General features: G+C 41.8%; 1 protein-coding gene across 4 annotated transcripts in view; it reads left to right on the top strand.

Moving 5' to 3' along the window:
• Positions 1-26,997, top strand: part of tnfrsf21 (tumor necrosis factor receptor superfamily, member 21) — a gene marked incomplete at its 3' end in the record, with an annotated part of 221,673 nt that overhangs the window by 61,371 nt on the left and 133,305 nt on the right. The window lies entirely within an intron of this gene.

Genomic DNA, 26,997 nt, shown 5'->3' with positions numbered 1-26,997 from the left:
GTCAAGGTCAAGGTCAAGGTAACTTTATTTATACCCAAAGGCAAGGTAAATTTGCTTTACAGAAAAATGACAGCATTTGGCATCCCTTTAAAAACACACATACCTAGTAAATATATAAAGCTCACTGTGGCACATATATAGTAGTTTTGATATTTCGAATCAAAAACAGTTCTTATTTAATTCAGTGACAGCAACGGGGACAAAGCTATTTTTATAACGCTTGTGAATTTGGGGCTTCAAAGTTAATCTACTCCTAACCTTTAATCAAGTGACTGAAGAAACTACTAACATGACAGGGTCTTACCATGGCCATTGTGTTTTTTGTAAACTCAGCATTGTTTCTACTAAATGCTCTACATCTGCAGCTCACAGGAGGCTGCAGACTCTTAGTTACTCAGTGCATATCTCAGGCTAACGTTATAGCGTGCGTGAGTTCTGCTTGTGAACTGCGTAGATCCCCGTACCGATTCCACCCTCCCCTCCACAGTTTCTTATTGCCACTCTCTGTAGCTACAGATTGAGATGTAGGGTTGAATGTTTTCTACAAGTAGAAAACATTCAACCCTACAGCACAGATCTTGATTTCACACTGACTTAGGACAAGAGACCCAGACTCAGGGAACATATCCTGACAGAGACACTCAAGTCTCAAGTAGAAATCTGTGTATGTGTGCATGTAACCTTGTCTGTGTGTGTGTTCTTTGATCAAGCTGAGACATCCGCTACCCTCTCTCTGCTCCCTCATTGACTGACCACAGAGAACTGGAATAATCTGGTTTCAGCTGCATCAGAGTTGTTGTTTGGTTGGCAAGGAACATTAGTAGGTCAATCTGGTCTCTTACAGAGTGACAAAGAGATATATGGAGAAAAGGAAATGAAGAGGGAACGTGAGATAGTGCTGGGAGTTGTGTGTGTGTGTTGTTTGGAGGGGCTAAGGTTTGACACAGGAAGTGTTATACTGTTGCTGGCTAACCACATTGGGCTTTCCCTGCTGTTGCCTAGCAGCCCTGATACTTAAGATGCCTGTTATAGAAAGGAAAGGTAGGCAGTTAGAGAAACACAAGTACATTTTATGAAGCTATCAATTATCATTCAACTTTACAACTCCCAGCTTTACCAACATGGTAAATGTGATGGTCTTGAGTTGAGTCAAAGCATTTTTGACTTATACAGTTACTTCTTTTTAATACTCTTGATTTTTTAAAATATAAAAATAGCTCTTTCTTTTAGAAGTTCATACATTGAACAAATGAGTAATAGCAACAGTAGACTTAACTTTACAATTGTAGCAAATCCTCTGTGCTTATTTATAGTGGGTGGACCTAAAATAACCATAACGGCAACCGCCTGGCGAAGTTGGAAACAAAATATTTAAATAATGGCCAAAGTTTCAAAGATTGATGTAATCTCACAGCAAATCAAGATTCAGTATACTTTAAAAACTGTTTTCTATAGTTCATTATGAGTGCAGGAAGCCCCACCCAGCTGCTAACCTTGCTTTTTGGGTTTAAGCGGGAGGAGTGAAAAGGCCACCTGAGTGGCTGGGAGTCCCAGTTTGATATAAATAAGGATTATTATGGGTACTATGGATCATGCAGGTCTACTTTAATGTAAAAGAAGTTAAATTATGAGCTCCTGTTTTGGAGCTTGTTTTGTCTCTGTTGAATGTGCAAATAAGCAGTTAATTGCTGAAGTTTGTCATGTTAACTTTATATGGTAATAATAGTTTTGTGTTTACAGCTTGTCCTGATTCTGCCAAGTGACAAAAGAAAATGAAGAAACAAAAAAACCCCCAGTTAATTGTGCCTCATGTTGTTTTGTTTTATTTCAAATGGGTCTAAGATCAGATTATGTTTAACAGGAAATGATCTGGACTGTGTTACCGCCATGTTTCTCATTCCTGGATCTTGTAACCAAAAACCCTACTGGTGCTTAAACCGGACAAAACAAACATTGCCTTGACATGGCAATGTGAGTACATGTTAGTGTTCTTAAAAGAATGCTGACAGATAAACAGCACCTGCTAGAATAGATTGATGTCATAATCTACAACAACAGGTGTCCCCCGAGGATACAGTTCCTAAATGCACGACTATGGGCAAATCATTTGGAAAAAAAAAACTACTTGATGAAACTCATTAAACACATTAAAGTGAATAAAGTCTGGGTTTCAAATGAATCTGTTTAAATGATTCTGTGTTTTTGTGCATTATGTTTGTGTTCTCCTGATTAGATGAGTAATCCACTGCCCATGTGTATGCATTTAGGTGAAGATATACAGTGGGGCAAAAAAGTATTTAGTCAGCCACCGATTGTGCAAGTTCCCCCACCTAAAATGATGACAGAGGTCAGTAATTTGCACCAGAGGTACACTTCAACTGTGAGAGACAGAATGTTAAAACAGACCGTTCAATGGTGACCAGAACACTAAAGTAAGGGGGTTTGGAGTGCACACAACAGGAGGGCTATTAGTCATTATATTTTAAGCTAACAGATGCTTACATATCTAGCAACATTGTAGCCTTTGGCTCAGTGACACACAGCAACTGATCAGTTGGCAACCCCCTGGCAACATCTGGCAACTAGAGAAAAAAATTTATCTTCTAACTAGTTAGTGAGTAGGACTAGGCGATATGGCCCAAAATTCATATCTTGATATTCTTTAGCTGGATGTATGTCTCGAAGAAGATAAATATTGAAGAAGGGATTTTTTGCCATAAAGTAAGAACAAAAAGAGTTCTTAGTCAAAGCTGTGTCTCAGATCTCAAACAGGCACTTTTATTAACATACAACGTAGATGTACATGAAATTACTCAGAAATAAATTATCAGCATTTATTAAATAATAATGCTCCATATATAAAATAAAAAATGTTGTTTTTGTGCATAACAAAAAGCTCACAATTGTGCATTCAAAATGTAAACTAAAAAGACGCTGAGCATAATAACAAAGACTGACAGATTTTGCAGCTGCTCTGTTCCCATGTTCTACTGCATGACTGACAGCCTTGAGTTTGAAATCCACTTCGTAACCATGTCTCTTAACAGGTGCCATTTGTAGTCCTTATACCCACACGATAATAATCCGCGCAATATTACGTTGAAGCACAGCACGTATTACTCCGCGAGGCTCCTGACTATGGCAGCCATATTGCTTTGACAATTAAGTAGTGCAGCTTCGTAGCTTGCCAAAGTCGTAATAAAACCTTTTTTGACAGATTTCTGAGCGCCGTGTACCACATAAAATCAGTTTTCGGTCAGTAAGCATAACCAGAATTCATACATAAGGCTCACTGTCCATTTTTGAGAAAATGAAAGGATTTTAGTGTAAGCTTACAGCCGAAAAATACGGTACACGAGTTTTGTAAGGTGGTTTGTTTCGGTGCAGGAGGCTGTGAGACTTCGCGGTCCAGGATACAGGACGCAGTTTCACACACTCTTCATTTTGCACTTCATGGCGCTGTTGTAAATAGTGAAAATACCAGTAGTGCTCCAACCTTTAGTCGGGACGCTTTCTCAACATTCTCTACAGAATACACTGCTGCTCATCTGACACTCCAAATAATACTAATAATAATTAGTGCTGCCAGCGTTAATCTTGTTAAAATGACATTAAGGCCATAACTGCATTAACACAGTTAATGAGTTATCGCGGATCACCCCTTGCGTGGGGCTGGACTTTGTCAACGCATTAACGACCTAACCGCGCTAATATGGATCTCTAAATTACTAATTTTCAAATGTTTTCTTTTTACCGACCAGCTCCTCTTGTATAGTTGCAGTGTCCATCTTGTTATTGCCTGCAGGTGAAGCGATGGGGGAGGGGTAGTTGTGTTCAGTGAAGGAGAGAGGCGAGGCAGAGTAGCGTTGCTTAGAGACAAAAGTGGACGAAAGAGAGGCAAACTTGCGGGTCCACGAGTATAATCATAATGCAACATAGACTATATCGATATAAACAATATTGTCACATCTCATATAAAAATATATCGATATATACAGTGGGGCAAAAAAGTATTTAGTCAGCCACCGATTGTGCAAGTTTCCCCACCTAAAATGATGGCAGAGGTCAGTAATTTGCACCAGAGGTACACTTCAACTGTGAGAGACAGAATGTGAAAAAAAATCCATGAATTCACATGGTAGGATTTGTAAAGAATTTATTCGTAAATTAGGGTGGAAAATAAATATTTGGTCACCTCAAACAAGGAAAATCTCTGGCTCTCACAGACCTGTAACGTCTTCTGTAAGAAGCTTTTCTGTCCCCCACTCGTTACCTGTATGAATGGCACCTGTTTGAACTCATCATCTGTATAAAAGACACTTGTCCACACCCTCAAACAGTCAGACTCCAAACGCCGCCATGGCCAAGACCAAAGAGCTTTCGAAGGACACCAGGAAAAGTATTGTAGACCTGCACCAGACTGGGAAGAGTGAATCTACAATAGGCAAGCAGCTTGGTGTGAAAAAATCAACTGTGGGAGCAATCATCAGAAAATGGAAGACATACAAGACCACTGATAATCTCCCTCGATCTGGGGCTCCACGTAAGATCTCATCCCGTGGGGTCAAAATGATCATGAGAACGGTGAGCAAAGATCCCAGAACCACACGGGGGGACCTGGTGAATGACCTGCAGAGAGCTGGGACCAAAGTAACAAAGGTCACCATCAGTAACACACTACAACGGCAGGGAATCAAATCCCGCAGTGCCAGACGTGTTCCGCTGCTGAAGCCAGTGCATGTCCAGGCCCATCTGAAGTTTGCCAGAGAGCACATGGATGATACAGCAGAGGATTGGGAGAATGTCATGTGGTCAGGTGAAACCAATGTAGAACTTTTTGGTATAAACTCAACTCGTCGTGTTTGGAGGAAGAAGAATACTGAGTTGCATCCCAAGAACACCATACCTACTGTGAAGCATGGGGGTGGAAACATCATGCTATGGGGCTTTTTTTCTGCCAAGGGGACAGGACGACTGATCCGTGTTAAGGACAGAATGAATGGGGCCATGTATCGTGAGATTTTGAGCCAAAACCTCCTTCCATCAGTGAGAACTTTGAAGATGAAACGAGGCTGGGTCTTCCAACATGACAATGATCCAAAACACACCGCCTGGGCAACAAAGGAGTGGCTCCGTAAGAAGCATTTGAAAGTCCTGGAGTGGCCTAGCCAGTCTCCAGACCTCAACCCCATAGAAAATCTTTGGCGGGAGTTGAAAGTCCGTGTTGCTCGGCGACAGCCCCAAAACATCACTGCTCTCGAGAAGATCTGCATGGAGGAATGGGCCAAAATACCAGCTACTGTGTGTGCAAACCTGGTAAACGTTTGACCTCTGTTATTGCCAACAAAGGTTAAGTATTGAGTTGTATTTTTGTTATTGGCCAAATACTTATTTTCCACCCTGATTTACGAATAAATTCTTTACAAATCCTACCATGTGGATTCATGGATTTTTTTTCACATTCTGTTACTCACAGTTGAAGTGTACCTCTGGTGCAAATTACTGACCTCTGTCATCATTTTAGGTGGGGGAACTTGCACAATCGGTGGCTGACTAAATACTTTTTTGCCCCACTGTATTTAAATGGCAAATGGCCTGTATTTGTATAGCGCTTTACTCGTCCCTAAGGACTCCAAAGCGCTTTACACATTCAGTCATCCACACATTCACACACTGGTGATGGCAAGCTACATTGTAGCCACAGCTGCGCTGGGGCGCACTGACAGAGGCCCACTGGCAACCTTCCGATTTCAAGACAAACTGCCAACTCTTGAGCCACAATCGCCCAATTTACAAACTCGATATATCCCCCAGCCCTATTGGCGAGTGTTGGCTGGAGGCGAGGCTGCCGGACACTGGCACCACCGGGCCCTCTGACCACCACCAATAGGAAACGGGTGAAGTGTCTAGCCCATGGACACAACGACCAAGACTGTCGGAGCCGGGGCTCAAACCGGCAACCTTCTGATTACAAGACGAACTGCCAACTCTTGAGCCATGATGGCCCCACATATTCTGAAATTATATATTCTGTTACACTATCCAATGGGACATAACTTCTTGTACAGGATCACCAGTCAAGTCTGGTAAAAATAACCTCAAAAGTCACAAAATAGCAGTTGTAAAGGTTTTATTCCCAGCACAACAACAGGTTAATATCCTTCCTAATTTTAATAGTTTAATAACTTTTTAGGGACAGGTGGGACAACCCTCATCTCAGCAAATCAGTTAGCAGTTCAGTATGTACGTGGCAATTATTGGGAAATGCATTGATGGAGGAAGAGGGCGTAGACTCTAGAAAGAGTAGGTTGTAGCAGTTTATTTAAGTTGCCTAATATGAGCTCATTCATTTTAACCTGCACAATGCTTGCTACATTGTAGCCTCAGCTGCCCTGGGGCGCACTGACAGAACGAGGCTGCCGGACACTGGCGCCACCGGGCCCTCTGATCACCACCAGTAGGAAACGGGTCAAGTGTCTTGCCCAACGACATAATGAACGAGATTGTCGGAGCCGGGGCTCGCACCGGCAACCTTCCGATTTCAAGACGAACTGCCAACTCTTGAGCCACGATCGTCCCATTTAAAAACTCGATATATCCCCCAGCCCTATTGGCGAGTGTTGGCTGGAGGCCGCTGGCTGTCGCCCAGTGAAATTTTCTACCAAGTGGTAGTGAAACAGCAAAGCTTTTACTTGGGAGGATAACATTTCTAGTTTTTTTCACATTTCTCACTCTTTCACTACAACTTGGCAAGTAGTTTGCAAGTATTTGCAGACAAATTTGTGTTTTCCATGCAAACTACTATTCACTGCAGCAACCTGCTTTTCATTGCAACTCTGAATGCCATGCTAGAGACTGCCAGCAACTACTCACCAACCAGTTGCAGAATCAGCATTTTTCCTAACCAGTTGTTACCAGATAGTTGCCAACTGATCTCTAGGCCTGCATGAACTGGGTTTTAGAAACTTCACAGCAACTAAGAGCAGCTATTGGAAGCTGGTAATCAGTGGTTCCCAGTGGATCACTGACTGATCTCTAGGACTCTGTGACTGAGCCAAAATGCCAAGTCTTTATGTACCTCTCTTTTCCAGATCATTTCAAATAGAGAGGAATCAAGCATAAAATCCATGGAACTGTTAATCAAAATGTATCTTCTTGGTTGGATCTTAGTTCCTTGATCTCAGTCTGTCATTTGTGTCTTAATGGAATAATTAACTCATTCACTGCCAGCCATTGGCAGTGAATGAGTTAAACCCATTGACTCATTCACTGCAATTGACGGCTATAGACGTCAATGGCAGTGAATGAGTTAATACAATGAATGAATGAATCTTTGGGCTATGCCTTACAGGCATTCATATTCTTAGGTGTTCACAAACACTGCCGCGTAGAATGTGTACTAGAAGTTAGACCATAAGCCTTCTTTTTGACTTCTGCACACTTAGCTAATCACTACTTAAATTCAAACCACAATCTGAAAGGTCATTTCAGACACTTCTAGGTGACTTGATGTTGGAATAACACAGCATATTCACTGACCTTAGTTTCATTTTAATTGCTGGCCTTTGTTTCAGAAAATAAATATATTTCTCAGATCCCAATAACACAAATCTAGGCTGCAGCCCTTGAGAGCCCCATTCAACCCCTGCTGTGGAGAAGTAGCACATTTCACTACTTCCTTGCCAGCCCTGACCAAATGCCAAACACTGTATGTGTGTGATCTGTGCTTTGACGTTTCCCTTTCTTGCACAAATGCTTTAACGGCCCCAGTAAAGGGGTGTTACAACCTTGAAGCAAAGCCAGCCACACACCTTGGAAGTATTAAGAAGCTGTTTTGTTGTAAGGTTCCAGAGAGTAAAAAGCAGAGAAAAGTGGCTATTTGGGGGTTGCACGTGTACACATACAGTGGGGCAAAAAACTGTTTAGTCAGCCACCGATTGTGCAAGTTCCCCCACCTAAAATGATGACAGAGGTCAGTAATTTATAGTAATAACAAAAATACAACTCAATACTTTGTAACATAACCTTTGTTGGCAATAACAGAGGTCAAACGTTTACTATAGGTCTTTACCAGGTTTGCACACACAGTAGCTGGTATTTTGGCCCATTCCTCCATGCAGATCTTCTCGAGAGCAGTGATGTTTTGGGGCTGTCGCCGAGCAACACGGACTTTCAACTCCCGCCACAGATTTTCTATGGGGTTGAGGTCTGGAGACTGGCTAGGCCACTCCAGGACTTTCAAATGCTTCTTACGGAGCCACTCCTTTGTTGCCCGGGCGGTGTGTTTTGGATCATTGTCATGTTGGAAGACCCAGCCTCGTTTCATCTTCAAAGTTCTCACTGATGGAAGGAGGTTTTGGCTCAAAATCTCACGATACATGGCCCCATTCATTCTGTCCTTAACACGGATCAGTCGTCCTGTCCCCTTGGCAGAAAAACAGCCCCATAGCATGATGTTTCCACCCCCATGCTTCACAGTAGGTATGGTGTTCTTGGGATGCAACTCAGTATTCTTCTTCCTCCAAACACGACGAGTTGAGTTTATACCAAAAAGTTCTAGATTGGTTTCACCTGACCACATGACATTCTCCCAATCCTCTGCTGTATCATCCATGTGCTCTCTGGCAAACTTCAGACGGGCCTGGACATGCACTGGCTTCAGCAGCGGAACACGTCTGGCACTGCGGGATTTGATTCCCTGCCGTTGTAGTGTGTTACTGATGGTGACCTTTGTTACTTTGGTCCCAGCTCTCTGCAGGTCATTCACCAGGTCCCCCCGTGTGGTTCTGGGATCTTTGCTCACCGTTCTCATGATCATTTTGACCCCACGGGATGAGATCTTACGTGGAGCCCCAGATCGAGGGAGATTATCAGTGGTCTTGTATGTCTTCCATTTTCTGATGATTGCTCCCACAGTTGATTTTTTCACACCAAGCTGCTTGCCTATTGTAGATTCACTCTTCCCAGTCTGGTGCAGGTCTACAATACTTTTCCTGGTGTCCTTCGAAAGCTCTTTGGTCTTGGCCATGGCGGCGTTTGGAGTCTGACTGTTTGAGGCTGTGGACAGGTGTCTTTTATACAGATGATGAGTTCAAACAGGTGCCATTCATACAGGTAACGAGTGGGGGACAGAAAAGCTTCTTACAGAAGACGTTACAAGTCTGTGAGAGCCAGAGATTTTCCTTGTTTGAGGTGACCAAATATTTATTTTCCACCCTAATTTACGAATAAATTCTTTACAAATCCTACCATGTGAATTCATGGATTTTTTTTTTCACATTCTGTCTCTCACAGTTGAAGTGTACCTCTGGTGCAAATTACTGACCTCTGTCATCATTTTAAGTGGGGGAACTTGCACAATCGGTGGCTGACTAAATACTTTTTTGCCCCACTGTATATATCGATATATTTTTATATGAGATGTGACAATATTGTTTATATCGATATAGTCTATGTTGCATTATGATTATACTCGTGGACCTGCAAGTTTGCCTCTCTTTCGTCCACTTTTGTCTCTAAGCAACGCTACTCTGCCTCGCCTCTCTCCTTCACTGAACACAACTACCCCTCCCCCATCGCTTCACCTGCAGGCAGTAACAAGATGGACACTGCAACTATACAAGAGGAGCTGGTCGGTAAAAAGAAAACATTTGAAAATTAGTAATTTAGAGATCCACGTTAGCGCGGTTAGGTCGTTAATGCGTTGACAAAGTCCAGCCCCACGCAAGGGGTGATCCGCGATAACTCATTAACTGTGTTAATGCAGTTATGGCCTTAATGTCATTTTAACAAGATTAACGCTGGCAGCACTAATTATTATTAGTATTATTTGGAGTGTCAGATGAGCAGCAGTGTATTCTGTAGAGAATGTTGAGAAAGCGTCCCGACTAAAGGTTGGAGCACTACTGGTATTTTCACTATTTACAACAGCGCCATGAAGTGCAAAATGAAGAGTGTGTGAAACTGCGTCCTGTATCCTGGACCGCGAAGTCTCACAGCCTCCTGCACCGAAACAAACCACCTTACAAAACTCGTGTACCGTATTTTTCGGCTGGAAGCTTACACTAAAATCCTTTCATTTTCTCAAAAATGGACAGTGAGCCTTATGTATGAATTCTGGTTATGCTTACTGACCGAAAACTGATTTTATGTGGTACACGGCGCTCAGAAATCTGTCAAAAAAGGTTTTATTATGACTTTGGCAAGCTACGAAGCTGCACTACTTAATGCATTGTCAAAGCAATATGGCTACCATAGTCAGGAGCCTCGCGGAGTAATACGTGCTGTGCTTCAACGTAATATTGCGCGGATTATTATCGTGTGTGTATAAGGACTACAAATGGCACCTGTTAAGAGACATGGTTACGAAGTGGATTTCAAACTTGAGGCTGTCAGTCATGCAGTAGAACATGGGAACAGAGCAGCTGCAAAATCTGTCAGTCTTTGTTATTATGCTCAGCGTCTTTTTAGTTTACATTTTGAATGCACAATTGTGAGCTTTTTGTTATGCACAAAAACAACATTTTTTATTTTATATATGCAGCATTATTATTTAATAAATGCTGATAATTTATTTCTGAGTAATTTCATGTACATCTACGTTGTATGTTAATAAAAGTACCTGTTTGAGATCTGAGACACAGCTTTGACTAAGAACTCTTTTTGTTCTTACTTTATGGCAAAAAATCCCTTCTTCAATATATATCTTCTTCGAGATATACATCCAGATAAAGAATATCAAGATATGAATTTTGGGCCATATCGCCTAGTCCTACTCACTAACTAGTTAGAAGATAAATTTTTTTCTCTAGTTACCAGATGTTGCCAGGGGGTTGCCAACTGATCAATTGCTGTGTGTCACTGAGCCAAAGGCTACAATGTTGCTAGATATGTAAGCATCTGTTAGCTTTAAATATAATGACTAATAGCCCTCCTGTTGTGTGCACTCCAAACCCCCTTACTTTAGTGTTCTGGTCACCATTGAACGGTCTGTTTTAACAGTTCTCAAATTAAAAATTAAAAAATTCAGAGGCTGGGTCACTGGGTCGTTCAGTCGGTTGTTCAGTGGTCATTCAGTTGGCCATTCAGTGGGTGGTTCAGTAGATCGTAAAGTGGGTCTTTTATTTTGTCATTCAGGGGGTCAGAGGCCAAAGGGGTTGAGGGGTGGATTCCCATTCATTTTCTATGATGGTCGGGAACACCACAGATGTAACAAAGTTGATTAAAACACTCAAAATTCAACGAAAGAGGTGCTCATCACTTTTATATGTTCAAGTGCATAGTGTGGAGGATGTCATAAGGCCTCGAGCCAATGGGACATTTTTTAATTTGTAAATTGGTAAGATTTGACCTGAGCATGACAGGAAAGACAGTGAAGTTCCCACTTTATAAAAATTACAGTGTAATGTTGATGTTTCAAAGAGAAATCTTTGTGTTAGTTCTCAGTTTGGTCTGGAAAGAGCTGTTTCAATACAGCTTCACTGTTCCATCTGTGCCAGGTATAGCATCATAGCATTTCAGCAAGTGGATAGTGCTACAACGTAAAACTGCAATTCCGTTCTTACCACTTGGACAGGTTGCAGTTGCCTGGCTAACAGCTTTCATGGTTGAAACCCTGCCTTTGCAACTGCTTTTTCTCTATTGTCAACAGATTGTCAAGACATCCATCTATTTGTTGTGGTTGTAGATGTTGTTGTGCCAACCAGCAGTTGGCTAATACATGACTTTAGCGTTTCTGTTTGTGATGCAAATGCATACAGAAGATATAGTTCTTGGAAAATTCGACAGTGATCACGTAACCTAGGGGAGTCCCTAGAACTCTTTGGACCGAAAAGTGCTTTTTGACACTGCATAATGAAACTGATATGTGTTCCTTTAATCGCTTGTGTTTGAGTATGTAATAATGTGAAGTGATGTGATTATGTTTCTCATACAAGGTTTGTTGCATTATCAAAACTGCTCTTTCCAATCAGTCCAAAACAGCTGTGACATTTTGTGTATGCAGTTTTTAGTGATGGCTTACAAAGATGGAAAAACACATTGTGTTCCTGTAAGATGACATCAAATAAAGGCAGGCTGCACTTAGTGTGGTTACCAGCCATATTATTTACAACCTATATTTCCAAAGTAAGTTGCACACTGTTGAGGAAAACATGAAGGAAAACAACATTCTAACTACCCACCATCCTTCCTCATTAAACATCCACACCGTTAATAATGCCAGGTTCCACATCCAAGCCCAGTGGGGAGTCGTGTTAGAATATACTTTGTGCTGTAACAGGGTGGGCTGGGGTAGCCTGCTCTCTGTTCAGCCTGGGATTGATTGTGGAGTAGAGTTTGAGGGGTTTGTTGCCTGGTTAGAGGTACACAGTTCCTGTTGCACTCCCACACAGCCACATAAACAATTCACTCATTTATTGTTTTGTGTTCCTAAATTGGAATGAACGTGAGAGGACTATCTGATGTGATTAATTCAACAAAATGGTATTTGTAAAGACGTTGACGCGCAAAGCACCCTGCTTCCCATCATGCTACGGTACAGAGGTGAGACCACCTGTTGGATCTAGTGTTTGTTTTCCCCAATTTCCCAATTCTCAGTTGGGTTTTAAGGAGTTTCCTGGACGATGTTCTGTAGCAATATTATCAGTAATTGGGGCTTACTGCATGCCCATATTACTGAGAACTCTAATATTCTTGAATTCTAAAATTGTAAGTGTTAACTGCTTAGATTATGCGTTTATGCTAATAAGTCTCAGAAGTGGTGTCACTAGCATTGCAATCAGGTCAAGATATTCATTATGTCCAAAATCATGCACAAGTCAAGAATATACTTTTATGTTGTTTCTATGGCTCTCTTGTCGGAGGATTTATTGTGAATGCGACGTTCTGGGAACACCTAGAAGATATCACTCTAAACAAACATTCAGGTAAACTCAAGGATGAACTGATTTGATTTTCTTGGTCAAAAAGTCAGTGTCACGGTTATAAAATAGAATACAGGGTGGGCCATTTATATGGTTACACCGTAATAAAATGGGAATGGTTCGTGATATTAAAGTCCTGTTTGTGGCCATTTAGAAGTCGGCCATCTTGGATACAACTTTTGTTTTTTCAATAGGAAGAGGGCCATGTGACTAGGGCTGGGCGATATGACCCAAAATTCATATCTCGATATTTTTTAGCTGGGTGGCAATATAAGATATATATCTCGATATTTTTTAAAGCCATAAGTTAAGAACAAAAAGAAAGTTCTTAGTCACACTGTGTCCCAGATGTCACACACGCATTTTTATTTACATACAGCATAGATTTACATGAAGAAATTACTCAAAAATAAATTATCAGCATTTATTAAATAATCATGCTCCATAAATAAAAGAAAACAATGTTGTTTTTGTGCATAACAAAAAGCTTATAATTGTGCAGTCAAAATGTAAACTAACAGACGCTGAGCATAATAACAAAGACAGATTTCACAGCTGCTCTGTGTACCACCTAAAATTGGTTCGCAGTCAGTAAGCACAACCAGAATTCATACATAAGGCACGCTGTCAACTTTTGAGAAAATGAAAGGATTTTAGGCCGTGCAGCCATTGTGGGCAGCATGTCGTTAGCGTGGTTAGCTCGTTAGCGCGGTTAGCTCGCTAACACGTTGTCACTACTCGATCCGTACCGGAAACCCGATCCGTACCCCGCATGTGCAAATCTTACGTCACTTCCTCTCTTTGCCAACATTGCGACATTCAATATATTTGAATGATACGGTTAGCGCCCAGTTAGCACCTAGCATTTCTCAACAGCTCTGCCTCCTTTTCGACTACCGGGACATTGAAACAATGGATAATCCGTATCCGCAACAAATTTTTGCTTTTCTCCTCAACAGAGAGCGTTCCCCGATTGAACAACAGCGCCCTAAAATAAGAAGAATGGTGCCTAATGACAGAGTTAATAATTACAGACTTTTTATAATATGTCACGTGAAGATTCAGCAGCCAGATGAAGTGTTTACTGGCAATTGACAGTGATAGCGGACATTATCATCACTTTTCCAACAATCCTCTCCACACAGACAAGCATAAACACACTCGATTATCACTAAATCAAATTTAACACACGTTTGTAATGACGCTAATTCAGTTTACAATAGGGTTCATTCGCTCAGTCAGCAGGTGGCGGTATCCTCGTACACTGGGGAGTAAACTGCCATTAAACGAACAGAAGAAGAAGAAAACCCCTGCACATGCGCGGTATGGATCGGGTAGACCCGATTTGTACGGTCCGGCTATGTACATGCGCAGTAAGGATCCCGATCTGTCACTATCTTTTTATTTTTTTGTTTTTGTCTACATTATGTTAAATGTTTCATTATCGGAAACATTTTAAGAAAGATTGTTATTCTTAACATCTTAACAGATACTCTGACCTGTAACTATCGTAAAATGCTTCGACCGGAAGTAGACCCCTTTCGCGCATGCGGGGTACCGATCGGGTTTCCAGTACGGATCGGGTAGTGACACATGTTGATGCCGTCCAGCCCCACAACTCGCTAACGGAGATTTGCCGTGTCCATCTGGTCGCTGCCTGCAGGTGAAGCTATTGGGGAGGGGGAGTTGTATTCAGTGAAGGAGAGGCGAGGCCGAGTAACGTTGCGTAGAGACAAAAGTGGACGAAAGAGAGGCAAACTTGTGGCTCCACAAGTATAATTATAACGTAACATAGACTATATCGATATAAAGGATATTGTCACGTCTTATATCTCGTATAAAAATATATCGATATTTTTTAAAAACTCGATATATCGCCCAGCCCTACATGTGACACATCAAACCTATTGGTAATGTCACAAGAAAAACAATGGTGTGCTTGGTTTCAACGTACCGTATTTTCACAACCATAAGGCGCACTTAAAAGTCTTAGATTTTCTTCAAAAAGTACGGCGCGCCCTATAGCGCAGTGCGCCCTGTGTGTTGTAATGAGGACGTAGTAGAGAACACCATGAGAACGCTAAAGGGTGAAGTGTGGGCGTTGACTTTATCGCACATACGGTACCTGTATAAAAGAACAGGTATGTGCGTTATGCAGGACATCGTTGTTTTAACAACCCTGAAAATGGCAAAGAGACACGCTTACGAAGCACAGTTTAAACTGAAGGCCATCAGCTACGCGGAGGAACATGGAAATCGAGCAGTGGCGAGAGAATTTAAGATTAACGAATCGATGGTTCGCAAATGGAGGAAGCTAGAAAACAAGCTCCGGCAGGTCAAGAAAACGCAGCTAAGTTTCCGTGGACATAAGGCGAGGTGGCCCGAGTTGGAGGAAAGACTCGAGCGGTGGATCATCGAGCAAAGAACGAGTGGGAGAAGCGTTTCGACGGTCACCATTCGGCTAAAAGCAGTTTCACTAGCTGAAGAGATGAACATTGAACATTTCCAAGGAGGCCCGTCTTGGTGCTTTCGTTTTATGAAACGTTGCCATTTTTCCATCCGGACCAGGACTACGGTAGCGCAGCAACTTCCAGCGGATTATAAGGAAAAGCTGGCCATCTTCCGCTCCTACTGCAGCAAACACATCCAGCCCAGCCACATCACAAACATGGACGAGGTCCCGCTCACTTTTGACATCCCGCTGAGTCACACTGTGGAGAAGAAGGGGACCAGCACGTTAGCGATACGCACAACGGGGTATGAAAAGTCTTCTTTTACTGTTGTGCTTGGCTGCCATGCTAATGGACAGAAACTGCCGCCTATGGTGATTTTTAAGCGAAAGACTTTGCCTAAAGAGAAGTTTCCAGCAGGAATCATCATTAAGGCAAATGAAAAGGGCTGGATGGATGAGGAAATGATGAAAGACTGGCTGAGGGAGGTGTATGTAAGGAGACCAGGTGGTTTTTTCCACGCATCACCATCGCTCTTAATCTGTGACTCTATGCGTGCCCATCTCACAGCCGATGTGAAAAAACTAGTGAAACAAATGAACTGTGAGCTTGCTGTCATTCCGGGAGGCCTGACAAAGGAACTCCAACCGCTGGACATCGGTGTGAACCGCCCATTCAAAGTAAGGCTGCGAGTGGCCTGGGAGCGATGGATGACCAATGGAGACCACAGTTTCACCAAGAGTGGAAGGCAGCGCCGGGCGAGTTACGCCACAATTTGCCAATGGATTGTAGATGCTTGGGCTAACATGTCTGCTGGCACTGTTGTTCGAGCTTTCGCAAAAGCCGGCATAATTTCCAAGGAGCCGCACAGCACGGAAAGTGACTCTGACAGGGAAGAAAGTGAACCTGGCATGTTTGATGGAGATTTAGCGCAGCTGTTCAATTCAGACACAGAGGATGAGGACTTCGATGGGTTTGATTGATGATAAAAATGTGAGTACCAAACTTTGTTTTGCTCCTGCTTTATTTTTTAAATACGCACACTTGTATGCTTGTGTGTTGTTGATGATGACGATTACCGGTAATAAAAATGTGAGTACCAAACTCAGTTTTGCTCCTGCTTTATTTTTAAATATGCACACTTGTATGCTTGTGTGTTGTTGATGATGACGATTACCGGTAATAGAAATGTGAGTAAGGTACCGAACTCAGGTTTGCTCCCGCTTTATTTTTAAATACGCATACGGTACTTGTATGCGCCCTATAATCCAGTGCGCCTTATGTGTGTGTTAAATACAGTAATGGCACACATAACTGAGACGGCGCCTTTTAGTACAGTGCGTCTTATGGTCGTGAAAATACGGTAACTTTATTCTTTAATGAGTTATTTACAAGTTTCTGACCACTTATAAAATGTGTTCAATGTGCTGTCCATTGTGTTGGATTGTCAATGCAACCCTCTTCTCCCACTCTTCACACACTGATAGCAACACCGCAGGAGAAATGCCAGCACAGGCATCCAGCATATGTAGTTTCAGGTGCTGCACAGCTCGTATCTTCACACCATAGATAATTGCCTTCAGATGAACCCAAAGATAAAAGTCTAAGGGGGTCAGATTTGGAGACCTTGGGGGCCATTTAACTGGCCCACAATGACCAATCCACTTTCCAGGAAACTATTCATCTAGGAATGCTCGGACCTGGCACCCATAATGTGGTGGTGCACCATCTTGCTGGAAAAACTCAGCGAACGTGCCAGTTTCAGTGCATAAAGAGGGAAACACATCATCATGTAGCAATTTCAAATATCCAGTGGCCTTGAGGTTTCCATTGATGAAGAATGGACCCACTATCGTTGTACCCCATATACCACACCAAACCATCACTTTTGTTATTCCAACAGTCTTGGAGGGATCCATCCAATGTGGGTTAGTGTCAGACCAATAGTGGTGGTTTTGTTTGTTAACTTCACCATTCACATAAAAGTTTGCCTCATCACTGAACAAAATCTTCTTGCGTGAACTGAGGGTCCTGTTCCAATTTTTGTTGTGCCCATTCTGCAAATTCTGTGCGCCGATCTGGGTCATCCTCGTTGAGATGCTGCAGTAGCTGGAGTTTGTAAGAGTGCCATTTGTGAGTAGCTAATATCCACCGAAGGGATGTTCGACTAATGCCACTCTCCAGTGACATGCCGTGAGTGCTACGCTGTGGGCTCTTGCTGAATGAAGCTAGGACAGCCACTGATGTTTCTTCATTAGTGACAGTTTTTCTTGCGCCCACATTTTGGCAAATCCAACACTGAACTTAGCAAGCAGTTTGCTAACTGTAGCATGGGAGATAGGTGGTCTTGTAGGGTGTCTTGCATTGAAATCTGCTGCAATGACCCGGTTACTGCGTTCACCAGATATCAACACAATTTCAATCCGCTCCTCACGTGTTAACCTCTTCGATATGTCAATGGCTGTGAACAAAGAGAAACTTATAAATAACTCATGAAAGAATAAGGTTACGTTGAAACCAAGCACACCGTTGTTTTTCTTGTGACATTACCAATAAGTTTGATGTCACATGGCCCTCTTCCTATTGAAAAAGCGAAAGTTGTATCCAAGATGGTCGACTTCTAAATGGCCACCATGGTCACCACCCATCTTGAGGAGTTTGCCCCCTCACATATGCTAATGTTCCACAAACAGGACTTTAATATCACCAACCATTCCCATTTTATCACGGTGTAGCCATATAAATGGTGCACCCTGTAGAATAGAATAAAATAGAACAGAACGCCTTTATTGTCACTATACAGATGTACAGTGAAATACGGAGCATCTCCTACGCAGTGCAAACGTGTGTGTGTGTGTGTGTGGGGGGGGGTGCACAATTCTGCAGTACTATGTATATATGAACAGTATTTAGACAAAGAAATATATCAACTGTGAACACCATGCTGCCAACTTCAGGACTTCCTCTCTGTAGACTGCCTTGTCCCCCATTTCAGATGAGTCCGACTACCGTAGTGTCATCAGCAAATTTGATGATGTTGTGGGTCGAACTGCATTTGCGGTATTGAGAGAATACAGGAGGGGGATCAGCACACAGGCCTTTGGGGAGCAGGTGCACAGTGAGCATGAGTCTTACAGTCTGGGCCAGTTTGTAAGAAAGTCCTTTATCCAGGCACGTGTGAGAGGGGGGAGGCCAAGAGTGACCAGTTTAGTGATGAGGATGTCCAGGATGATTGTAATGAAAGCTGAGCTGTAGTCCACAAAGAGCATTTGGACATAGCTTTGCCGCTGTTCTAGGTGGCCCAGCACAGAGTGGAGGTCTATGGTGATGGTGTTTTCTGTGGATCTGTTCACGCGGTATGCAAACTGGTAGGGGCCAAAATCTGGGAGGAGGTAGTCCTTGATGTGTTGAAGGACTAGTTTCTCGAAACATTTCATGATTGTGTGTACCCTGGGTGTGAGGGCCACAGGGCAGTAATCGTTCAGGCTAGTGATGGGAGACTTCATCGGCACTGGGATGATTGTGGCTGACTTTAGACAGGATGGGATGGTTGCCTGATCCAGTGAAAGGTTGAAGGGTCTGGTGGGTACATGCTCTTAGCACCTTGCCAGGTACTCCATCTGGACTGGCAGCCTTCCTGGGGTTCACTGCTAGGAACACATGTGTGACATCATGTTCTGTTACAGTGACTGGAGAGCGGTGCAGGAAATAGGTAAGGATGGGAGCAGAGCTGAAGTAGATGAGTGCTGCTGTTGTGGTGTTTCAAAGTGGGGAAAGAAGCCGTTTATTTCCTCTGCCAGCTGGACACTCATATTTTCTGTCTTCGCAGTGCAGCCTTGTGGTTTATGTCTTGTATACCCTGCTACACGTCACATGTGTGTTGTTGCTGGACATGTGGAACACCATGCTTTTTTTGTGGTCTGACTTGGCTTTTTTGATTCCCCTTTTCAGATCAGGTCAGGCAACCCTGTACAGAGCTCTGTACATGTTGTATATGTCTGTATATGTTTTTTATATTTTGTTAAACAGACATTACAGAATGCCTGGAGGGAGTTGAATTATAGTCAGCACAAACACCCATTCAGACTTTAGGATAAAATGACCAAGGTTTAGCTCATGATAAGAGCAGTGTCTTGAGTTAATTTCTTCTGAGTTGGCACTGAAGTTAACTTGGAACTCAAGGATAAATTGAATAGAATTTGTTGTTTAAAGGTCAGTTTCACTGTGACCTCTATGAATTATTCATTAAATTTTATACACATATCCAACAGGATAAAATGGAGAAACGATGATATTTTAATCTTGTTGTATTTCCTGTTCCAGGGTCCTTAAACACTACAGTTGTCATTCACTATAACATGGTTCATCTCATGCCATGTCTCCTGAACAGTACAGAATGCGTTCAGCTTGTCAAATTTACATAAATTTTCGATCGCTAGAAGTGTAACTCTGAAGTGCTGTGCTGTATGTTTGTAAGGTTTCTCCCTAACAAACATAACAATGTTGTGATGAAACTGTTTGCACTACCTTGCCTTTGGCTTGATTCTATAACATTGGACTTATTTTTCTACGAAGGTTTGAACTTTGAAAGTGTTTAAACAAGAGAGAAAAGTATGAAAATGTTCATGCCTATCTGAGAAAAGCGTATAGTGTGTAGTGAGGGGTTTTACAGCCTTAAAACATCTATAATAATTGTAAAAAATGAAGTTGGCTACTGAGGAGATTTCACCTATCCCGAGTTATTTTTGGAACGTAACTCTCGTGACAAATGAGAGACCACTGTACTTCTATTGTCAGTTATCAGTTATTATCAAGTTGGTTTTAACAGTAACTCATTTTTTTTTAAAAATCTGACTCAATAGCAAAGATTTATACATTAGTAAGATTTTGTAATTATGCATACAACAGTTTTGAACTTTCAGTGATTTAGAACACAACATTTAAAGCAAATCTCTCACAACTGTTAATCAGTGCTTTTGACCAATGGAGGAAGAGAAATAGGTAAAACAACCCCTTCCAACCTTCCATCCATTCATGCAAAAGTAAAATACTTACTTAACCCTGTGAAGTCATCAGTGATGACATTAAACTTTAACTCTGTGGTATCAGAATACAAATTCACAAATTTTTCCACCAAGGTCATGATAATTATGGGACAAAGAAAGCAATCATGCCTTTTGCAAAGTGCACTGGCTGTAGCTCAGGAGGTAGAGCAGGTCATCTGCTCATTGGAAAGTTGCTAGTTTGATCCCTGGCTCCTCCAGTCTGCATACCAAATATCTTTGGGCAAAATACTAACCCCAAATTTCTGTCTGATGAGTCCATTAGACTGTGAATGTGTGTGAATGCTAGATAGAAGAGCACCAAGGTCGAAAACGCATAGAAAAAAGTGTTTGTATAAATGGTTGTGAATGAAGAAAATTGCATAAAATCCTCTGAGGGCTCAGGTAGACAAGATAAAATCCTCTATCCAAAATATAGAGTACATGTAAACGCATCTGCCAACTGAAATAGTAAATCACGAGCCCTATGTAGGTCATTTAAATGTGTCCAGCTAGCTTTGGCAGTGAGGCGTGCAGAGCAGGGGGATTTCTTGTCTGTTGTTGTGTTTTATGGCCAGCGATGTGGATGAGAGTCGACAGTCTCCCAGCCCAGAAGGCTGGCACACAAGGTCCTCTGGGTGACTCCAGCATTCGTGTGAGTGTATTAATCTAGAGTGTAATAGGGGATTGAGTGTGTGTATGTATTTATATATGTTTCCATGTGTGCACTCTTTCAGTCATGAGTTGTAAAGCCTTTTGGACTGGGGAAAGCTTGTAAAATGAGGTCAAATGAAACTGATCTGGTCACTTCTTTATTGGGTTAGTTTAGAGTTAGGGCTCCGATTTCAGCTTAGATTTAGCTTCATACGTTTGGGTAAGGAAAGGGTTCAAGATTTCAGATGGAAAATTAGAGTAAAATTTTTCTCTGCAAACGTGTATAGACTTCACATGTCTGTGTATACCTGCTTTTTGGCTTGAGTGTTCTTGCATCTTTACATAATAAAACAACAGATGGCATTTTAATAGCTAATCAACTGTAATTTTTAATCAAATGGATACAAAGGGACAACTATAACAACTTGTAGATAGATGTAGAACAAAATCAACTCAAAACATTTCATTTATAGACCTCCTCTTCCTACTGTCCTTAATTTAAATAAATAAATAAAATGCAGAAAACTACCTGAATGCAGTTATTGTTTCTCTGACAGCCTGGTGCAAAGCAAACAATATTATTAGTATTTACCTTGAGAAAATCAGAATGATTATGTTTGTTGAACTGACTGCAAATAGCAGACCTCATGGTTGCAGTGTGTCTGTAATCTATCTGTACTCATGTAAGACTGCAATTATTTGGAAACTTTTGAGAATCTGCCTGAGAGTGGTTGCGCTCTGTCTTTGGAGATCAATTGTCTCATACCAGGCGACTGGTGTACCTTGCGACCGAAAACAGTCATGCAGATGTTGAGGGTTTTGCATGTCATACCTCTGGGTGTCCAGTTGGTTTCTGCAATAATTTGCAATTAATGCAATTATATAAAGAAATGTTGTTTATTTTAACTGTAAGGTGTGACCATACATGCCAACCCTTTTTCATTGCCCCTCCCGAAAATCTCCCTGAGCCACCATTCTCCCGAATTTCTCCCGATTTTCCACCCGGACAACAAAATTGAAAAACCATATCCCAGAATTCATAGCACGGTCCAGCCAATTCAGGTTTCCAACAATGGCCGCAGCTACTTAGTTTTAATATTACTCTTATTACTCAACGCAAAAAATTTTTTTTTAACATAATTTCAGGTGATAATGTAGCTGTGTAAACTTCAAATTTCTGAACAGCGAACTCCCGGCACATCATTTTTAAACCTCTGCAGCATCAGCATGCCTTTACCATTTTAAGGCCCAGGGAAACGAGCCTGCAAGCGCTCTGTAGCGGTCACTGGTGATAAGGAAAGGCTACTCCTCATAGAGGACTTACGCTCGGGCACACATTTTTTGGTTGACTCCAGCTCCCTTGGGAACCCAGAGTGCCGGCAGGCTAGTTTCCCTGGGCCTTAAAACTGCAAAGACAGCACGGCGCTATCATGCGGCTGATAAAACACAGCCCTTTTCCGCGGTGCTGCCGTGCCGCCATCCCAGCCACCATTGATGAGTTGGAGACCCCAAGGAGGATCGGTGGGGGCGGGGGAGATGCTGTTGGTGGGTCGGGAACTATCGCCTGGACGCCAAAGCTCCTGGTAGCCAGGAGAATGTAATCTGCTTCTTCTGTGAGTGAGCAGTAATCCTTTGTGGCCAGTAGCGGGGGGTTGGCGAGGCCAGCTCGCACCAGCAACTGTTGGAGGAAGTCGGGTGAAGAGTGAAGAGGAATCCATTCCAAGCAAGGACATGAGCTCGAGAGCAGTACCATCACCCAGGCCTAAGAGAGAGGATTTTCTTGGCCCGTTCTGCATCGGAGAGGGAGTAGTGCAGAAGCAGCAGCGCCTTGCAAGTGCTGTATTTCCCTTGGGTGGGGGTATATCGGGGGAGGGTCATCACACGGTTGGTGGACAGCAGATCCAGCGAAGACACCACATGTATGGGCTCAAAATGTGGTCATAAATATTTTGTACTTGTAAAAAAGATTTGTATGTGTAAAAAAGATTTGTATGTGTAAAAAAGATTTGTGTGTGCGTAAAAAAGATTTGTATGTGTAAAAAGAATTTGTGTGTGCGTAAAAAAGATTTGTATGTGTAAAAAAGATTTGTGTGTGCGTAAAAAAAGATTTGTGTGTGCGTGAAAAAGATTTGTATGTGTAAAAGAGATTTGTGTGTGCGTAAAAAAGATTTGTGTGTGGACTTAGAAAAAAAAACCCTGCAAGTTACAAGTACGGATTTTGACCCTGTTTTTCTTCCTTTCATCTGATTGGTCAATGTCATGTCAATCACAAATGTAACAATCCAATCAGAGAACAGATGGGTTTGGCTGCCATGTGATTAAATTTGTTCATAACCTTCGGGAACTCTTGCATCAAATTTTATCGAGTGGAAAAAAGTTAGCATCCATCCTCCAACTTCACTGTGTTTATGTTATGCTACACAGCTATGTTAATAGCTGTGTAGCTAGCCACCATGCAGCACATCATTATATACCAGCTAGCCCAACTTCAGTAACCCTACATACACCACTGCTGTTTAGTTTTCTGTCTTCATTTATGTCTGAAGTGCTAGCAGAGCTGTAAATTTAAATTTTTGCTATGGTTGCTGTGCTGGTTAAGCTGCCAGATTTTTGGATTCACGACCCTCCTTCATGGTTCGTGCACATCGAAGTTCAGGTTGCTCTTTGTGGCATTTCAGCCGACGACATGAAATAGCATCATGTGTATGGGCTCAAAATGTGGTCATAAATATTTTGTACTTGTAAAAAAGATTTGTATGTGTAAAAAAGATTTGTGTGTGCGTAAAAAAGATTTGTATGTGTAAAAAGATTTGTGTGTGCGTAAAAAAGATTTGTGTGTGCGTAAAAAAGATTTGTATGTGTAAAAGAGATTTGTGTGTGCGTAAAAAAGATTTGTATGTGTAAAAAAGATTTGTATGTGTAAAAAGATTTGTGTGTGCATAAAAAAGATTTGTATGTGTAAAAAGATTTGTGTGTGCATAAAAAAGATTTGTGTGTGCGTAAAAAAGATTTGTATGTGTAAAAGAGATTTGTGTGTGCGTAAAAAAGATTTGTATGTGTAAAAGAGATTTGTGTGTGCGTAAAAAAGATTTGTGTGTGGACTTAGAAAAAAAACCCCTGCAAGTTACAAGTACGGATTTTGACCCTATTTTTCTTCCTTTCATCTGATTGGTCAATGTCATGTCAATCACAAATGTAACAATCCAATCAGAGAACAGATGGGTTTGGCTGTCGGAGGGGCGCTTTTTTGAACTGCAGGTCCTTGAAGGGTGATACAGTTTGAAGCTGGAGGATCGCTATATAAATATCCGATAGCAGCTAGGTCCCCTAACTTTCAGTAGCTGTTGAAAGGAAAAAGTTGTGGTATATCAGTGGTTAGAAATACCATTATTACTTTAGGATTAGTTTAACACAAAGTCAGGGCTGACCCAGGACCATTGGTGTGAGTCACAGTGCGCAGCATAAAAGTCCTTTCACATCGGACGCAGGATGTGCTGCTAATGCTAACTGCTAACTAAAAGCAAAGGATCCAGAATTTGTTGCTGGCTGCTGAGCTCTGTGGGTTTTTGCAGCAGCTCTACCTGTACTAGATGCACCTGCTCCTTGTCTTTTCTATCTCTGACTTTATGTCCTCTACAAGAGTTTTTTTTGCTGGTTCTTCAAATGTTCAATAAAAACATGTATGCTAATTCATAACGAAGAAAGCTTTGTAATGAAGACTGTCATTTCCAAAACACTGCCCGCCCCCACCCCGCGGTCCGCAGCGCTGTTGAAAAGGCTGTGGAAGTCCCTGTATTAAACACGTACTCCTGTGACACAAAAATCACCAAACTCGGATGACCACAGACTGTTTTCCTTCGTGGTGATGAAGGAAAACGCTGGGTTGGCATGTAAAAGGGCATTTATTCCCTTCAAAGACCTGCAGTTCAAAAAAAGCGCCCCTCCGACAGCCAAACCCATCTGTTCTCTGATTGGATTGTTACATTTGTGATTGACATGACATTGACCAATCAGATGAAAGGAAGAAAAATAGGGTCAAAATCCGTACTTGTAACTTGCAGGGGTTTTTTTTCTAAGTCCACACACAAATCTTTTTTACGCACACACAAATCTTTTTTACACATACAAATCTTTTTTACGCACACACAAATCTCTTTTACACATACAAATCTTTTTTACGCACACACAAATCTTTTTTATGCACACACAAATCTTTTTTACACATACAAATCTTTTTTACGCACACACAAATCTTTTTACACATACAAATCTTTTTTACACATACAAATCTTTTTTACAAGTACAAATCTTTTTTACACATACAAATCTTTTTTACAAGTACAAAATATTTATGACCACATTTTGAGCCCATACACATGATGCTATTTCATGTCGTCGGCTGAAATGCCACAAAGAGCAACCTGAACTTCGATGTGCACGAACCATGAAGGAGGGTCGTGAATCCAAAAATCTGGCAGCTTAACCAGCACAGCAACCATAGCAAAAATTTATATTTACAGCTCTGCTATCACTTCAGACATAAATGAAGACAGAAAACTAAACAGCAGTGGTGTATGTAGGGTTACTGAAGTTGGGCTAGCTGGTATATAATGATGTGCTGCATGGTGGCTAGCTACACAGCTATGTTAGCATAACATAAACACAGTGAAGTTGGAGGATGGATGCTAACTTTTTTCCACTCGATAAAATTTGATGCAAGAGTTCCCGAAGGTTATGGACAAATTTAATCACATGGCAGAATGCTGTAAACGAATCAAACTTCAGTCAGGAGAACAACTGAGATAATCCATCCACAATACGAGGTTAGTCATTAATATACTGCTACATGGGCATGTAGTTACAGCATGTGGGTTAAAAAACTGAGCTTTAAAATGAACAGTGGTAATGAAAACCGAGATAGGCCGACAGTTATCACTGACTGTTTTTAGGGGCTTGTTCAGATTAAATAGAACAAAATACAAAGCATTAAAACGTAAAAAACACAACAGCCTTAACAAATGCAGAGTAGTTTGGACCTGGAAGCAGGGTTCATCAGGTCATCACTTAAAGACCGGATATCCCACCTGCTGTGAATGTTTTAATCCAATATACTTGTTATTGTTATCACTTGACACATCCTGTTTTTGACAGTAAAAATAAATAACATTCATATAAGAAATAAAATTGTCTGTGTAAACTATACAGTGGGGCAAAAAAGTATTTAGTCAGCCACCGATTGTGCAAGTTCCCCCACCTAAAATGATGACAGAGGTCAGTAATTTGCACCAGAGGTTCACTTCAACTGTGAGAGACAGAATGTGAAAAAAAAATCCATGAATCCACATGGTAGGATTTGTAAAGAATTTATTCGTAAATCAGGGTGGAAAATAAGTATTTGGTCAATAACAAAAATACAACTCAATACTTTGTAACATAACCTTTGTTGGCAATAACAGAGGTCAAACGTTTACTATAGGTCTTTACCAGGTTTGCACACACAGTAGCTGGTATTTTGGCCCATTCCTCCATGCAGATCTTCTCGAGAGCAGTGATGTTTTGGGGCTGTCGCCGAGCAACACGGACTTTCAACTCCCGCCACAGATTTTCTATGGGGTTGAGGTCTGGAGACTGGCTAGGCCACTCCAGGACTTTCTTACGGAGCCACTCCTTTGTTGCCCGGGCGGTGTGTTTTGGATCATTGTCATGTTGGAAGACCCAGCCTCGTTTCATCTTCAAAGTTCTCACTGATGGAAGGAGGTTTTGGCTCAAAATCTCACGATACATGGCCCCATTCATTCTGTCCTTAACACGGATCAGTCGTCCTGTCCCCTTGGCAGAAAAACAGCCCCATAGCATGATGTTTCCACCCCCATGCTTCACAGTAGGTATGGTGTTCTTGGGATGCAACTCAGTATTCTTCTTCCTCCA

The sequence above is a fragment of the Aulonocara stuartgranti genome, assembly GCF_965226115.1.
Source record: "Aulonocara stuartgranti genome assembly, chromosome: 15".
Taxonomy (NCBI): Eukaryota; Metazoa; Chordata; class Actinopteri; order Cichliformes; family Cichlidae; genus Aulonocara; species Aulonocara stuartgranti.
Note: the sequence above shows the minus strand (reverse complement) of the source record. Positions and strands in the feature narration are given on the sequence as shown.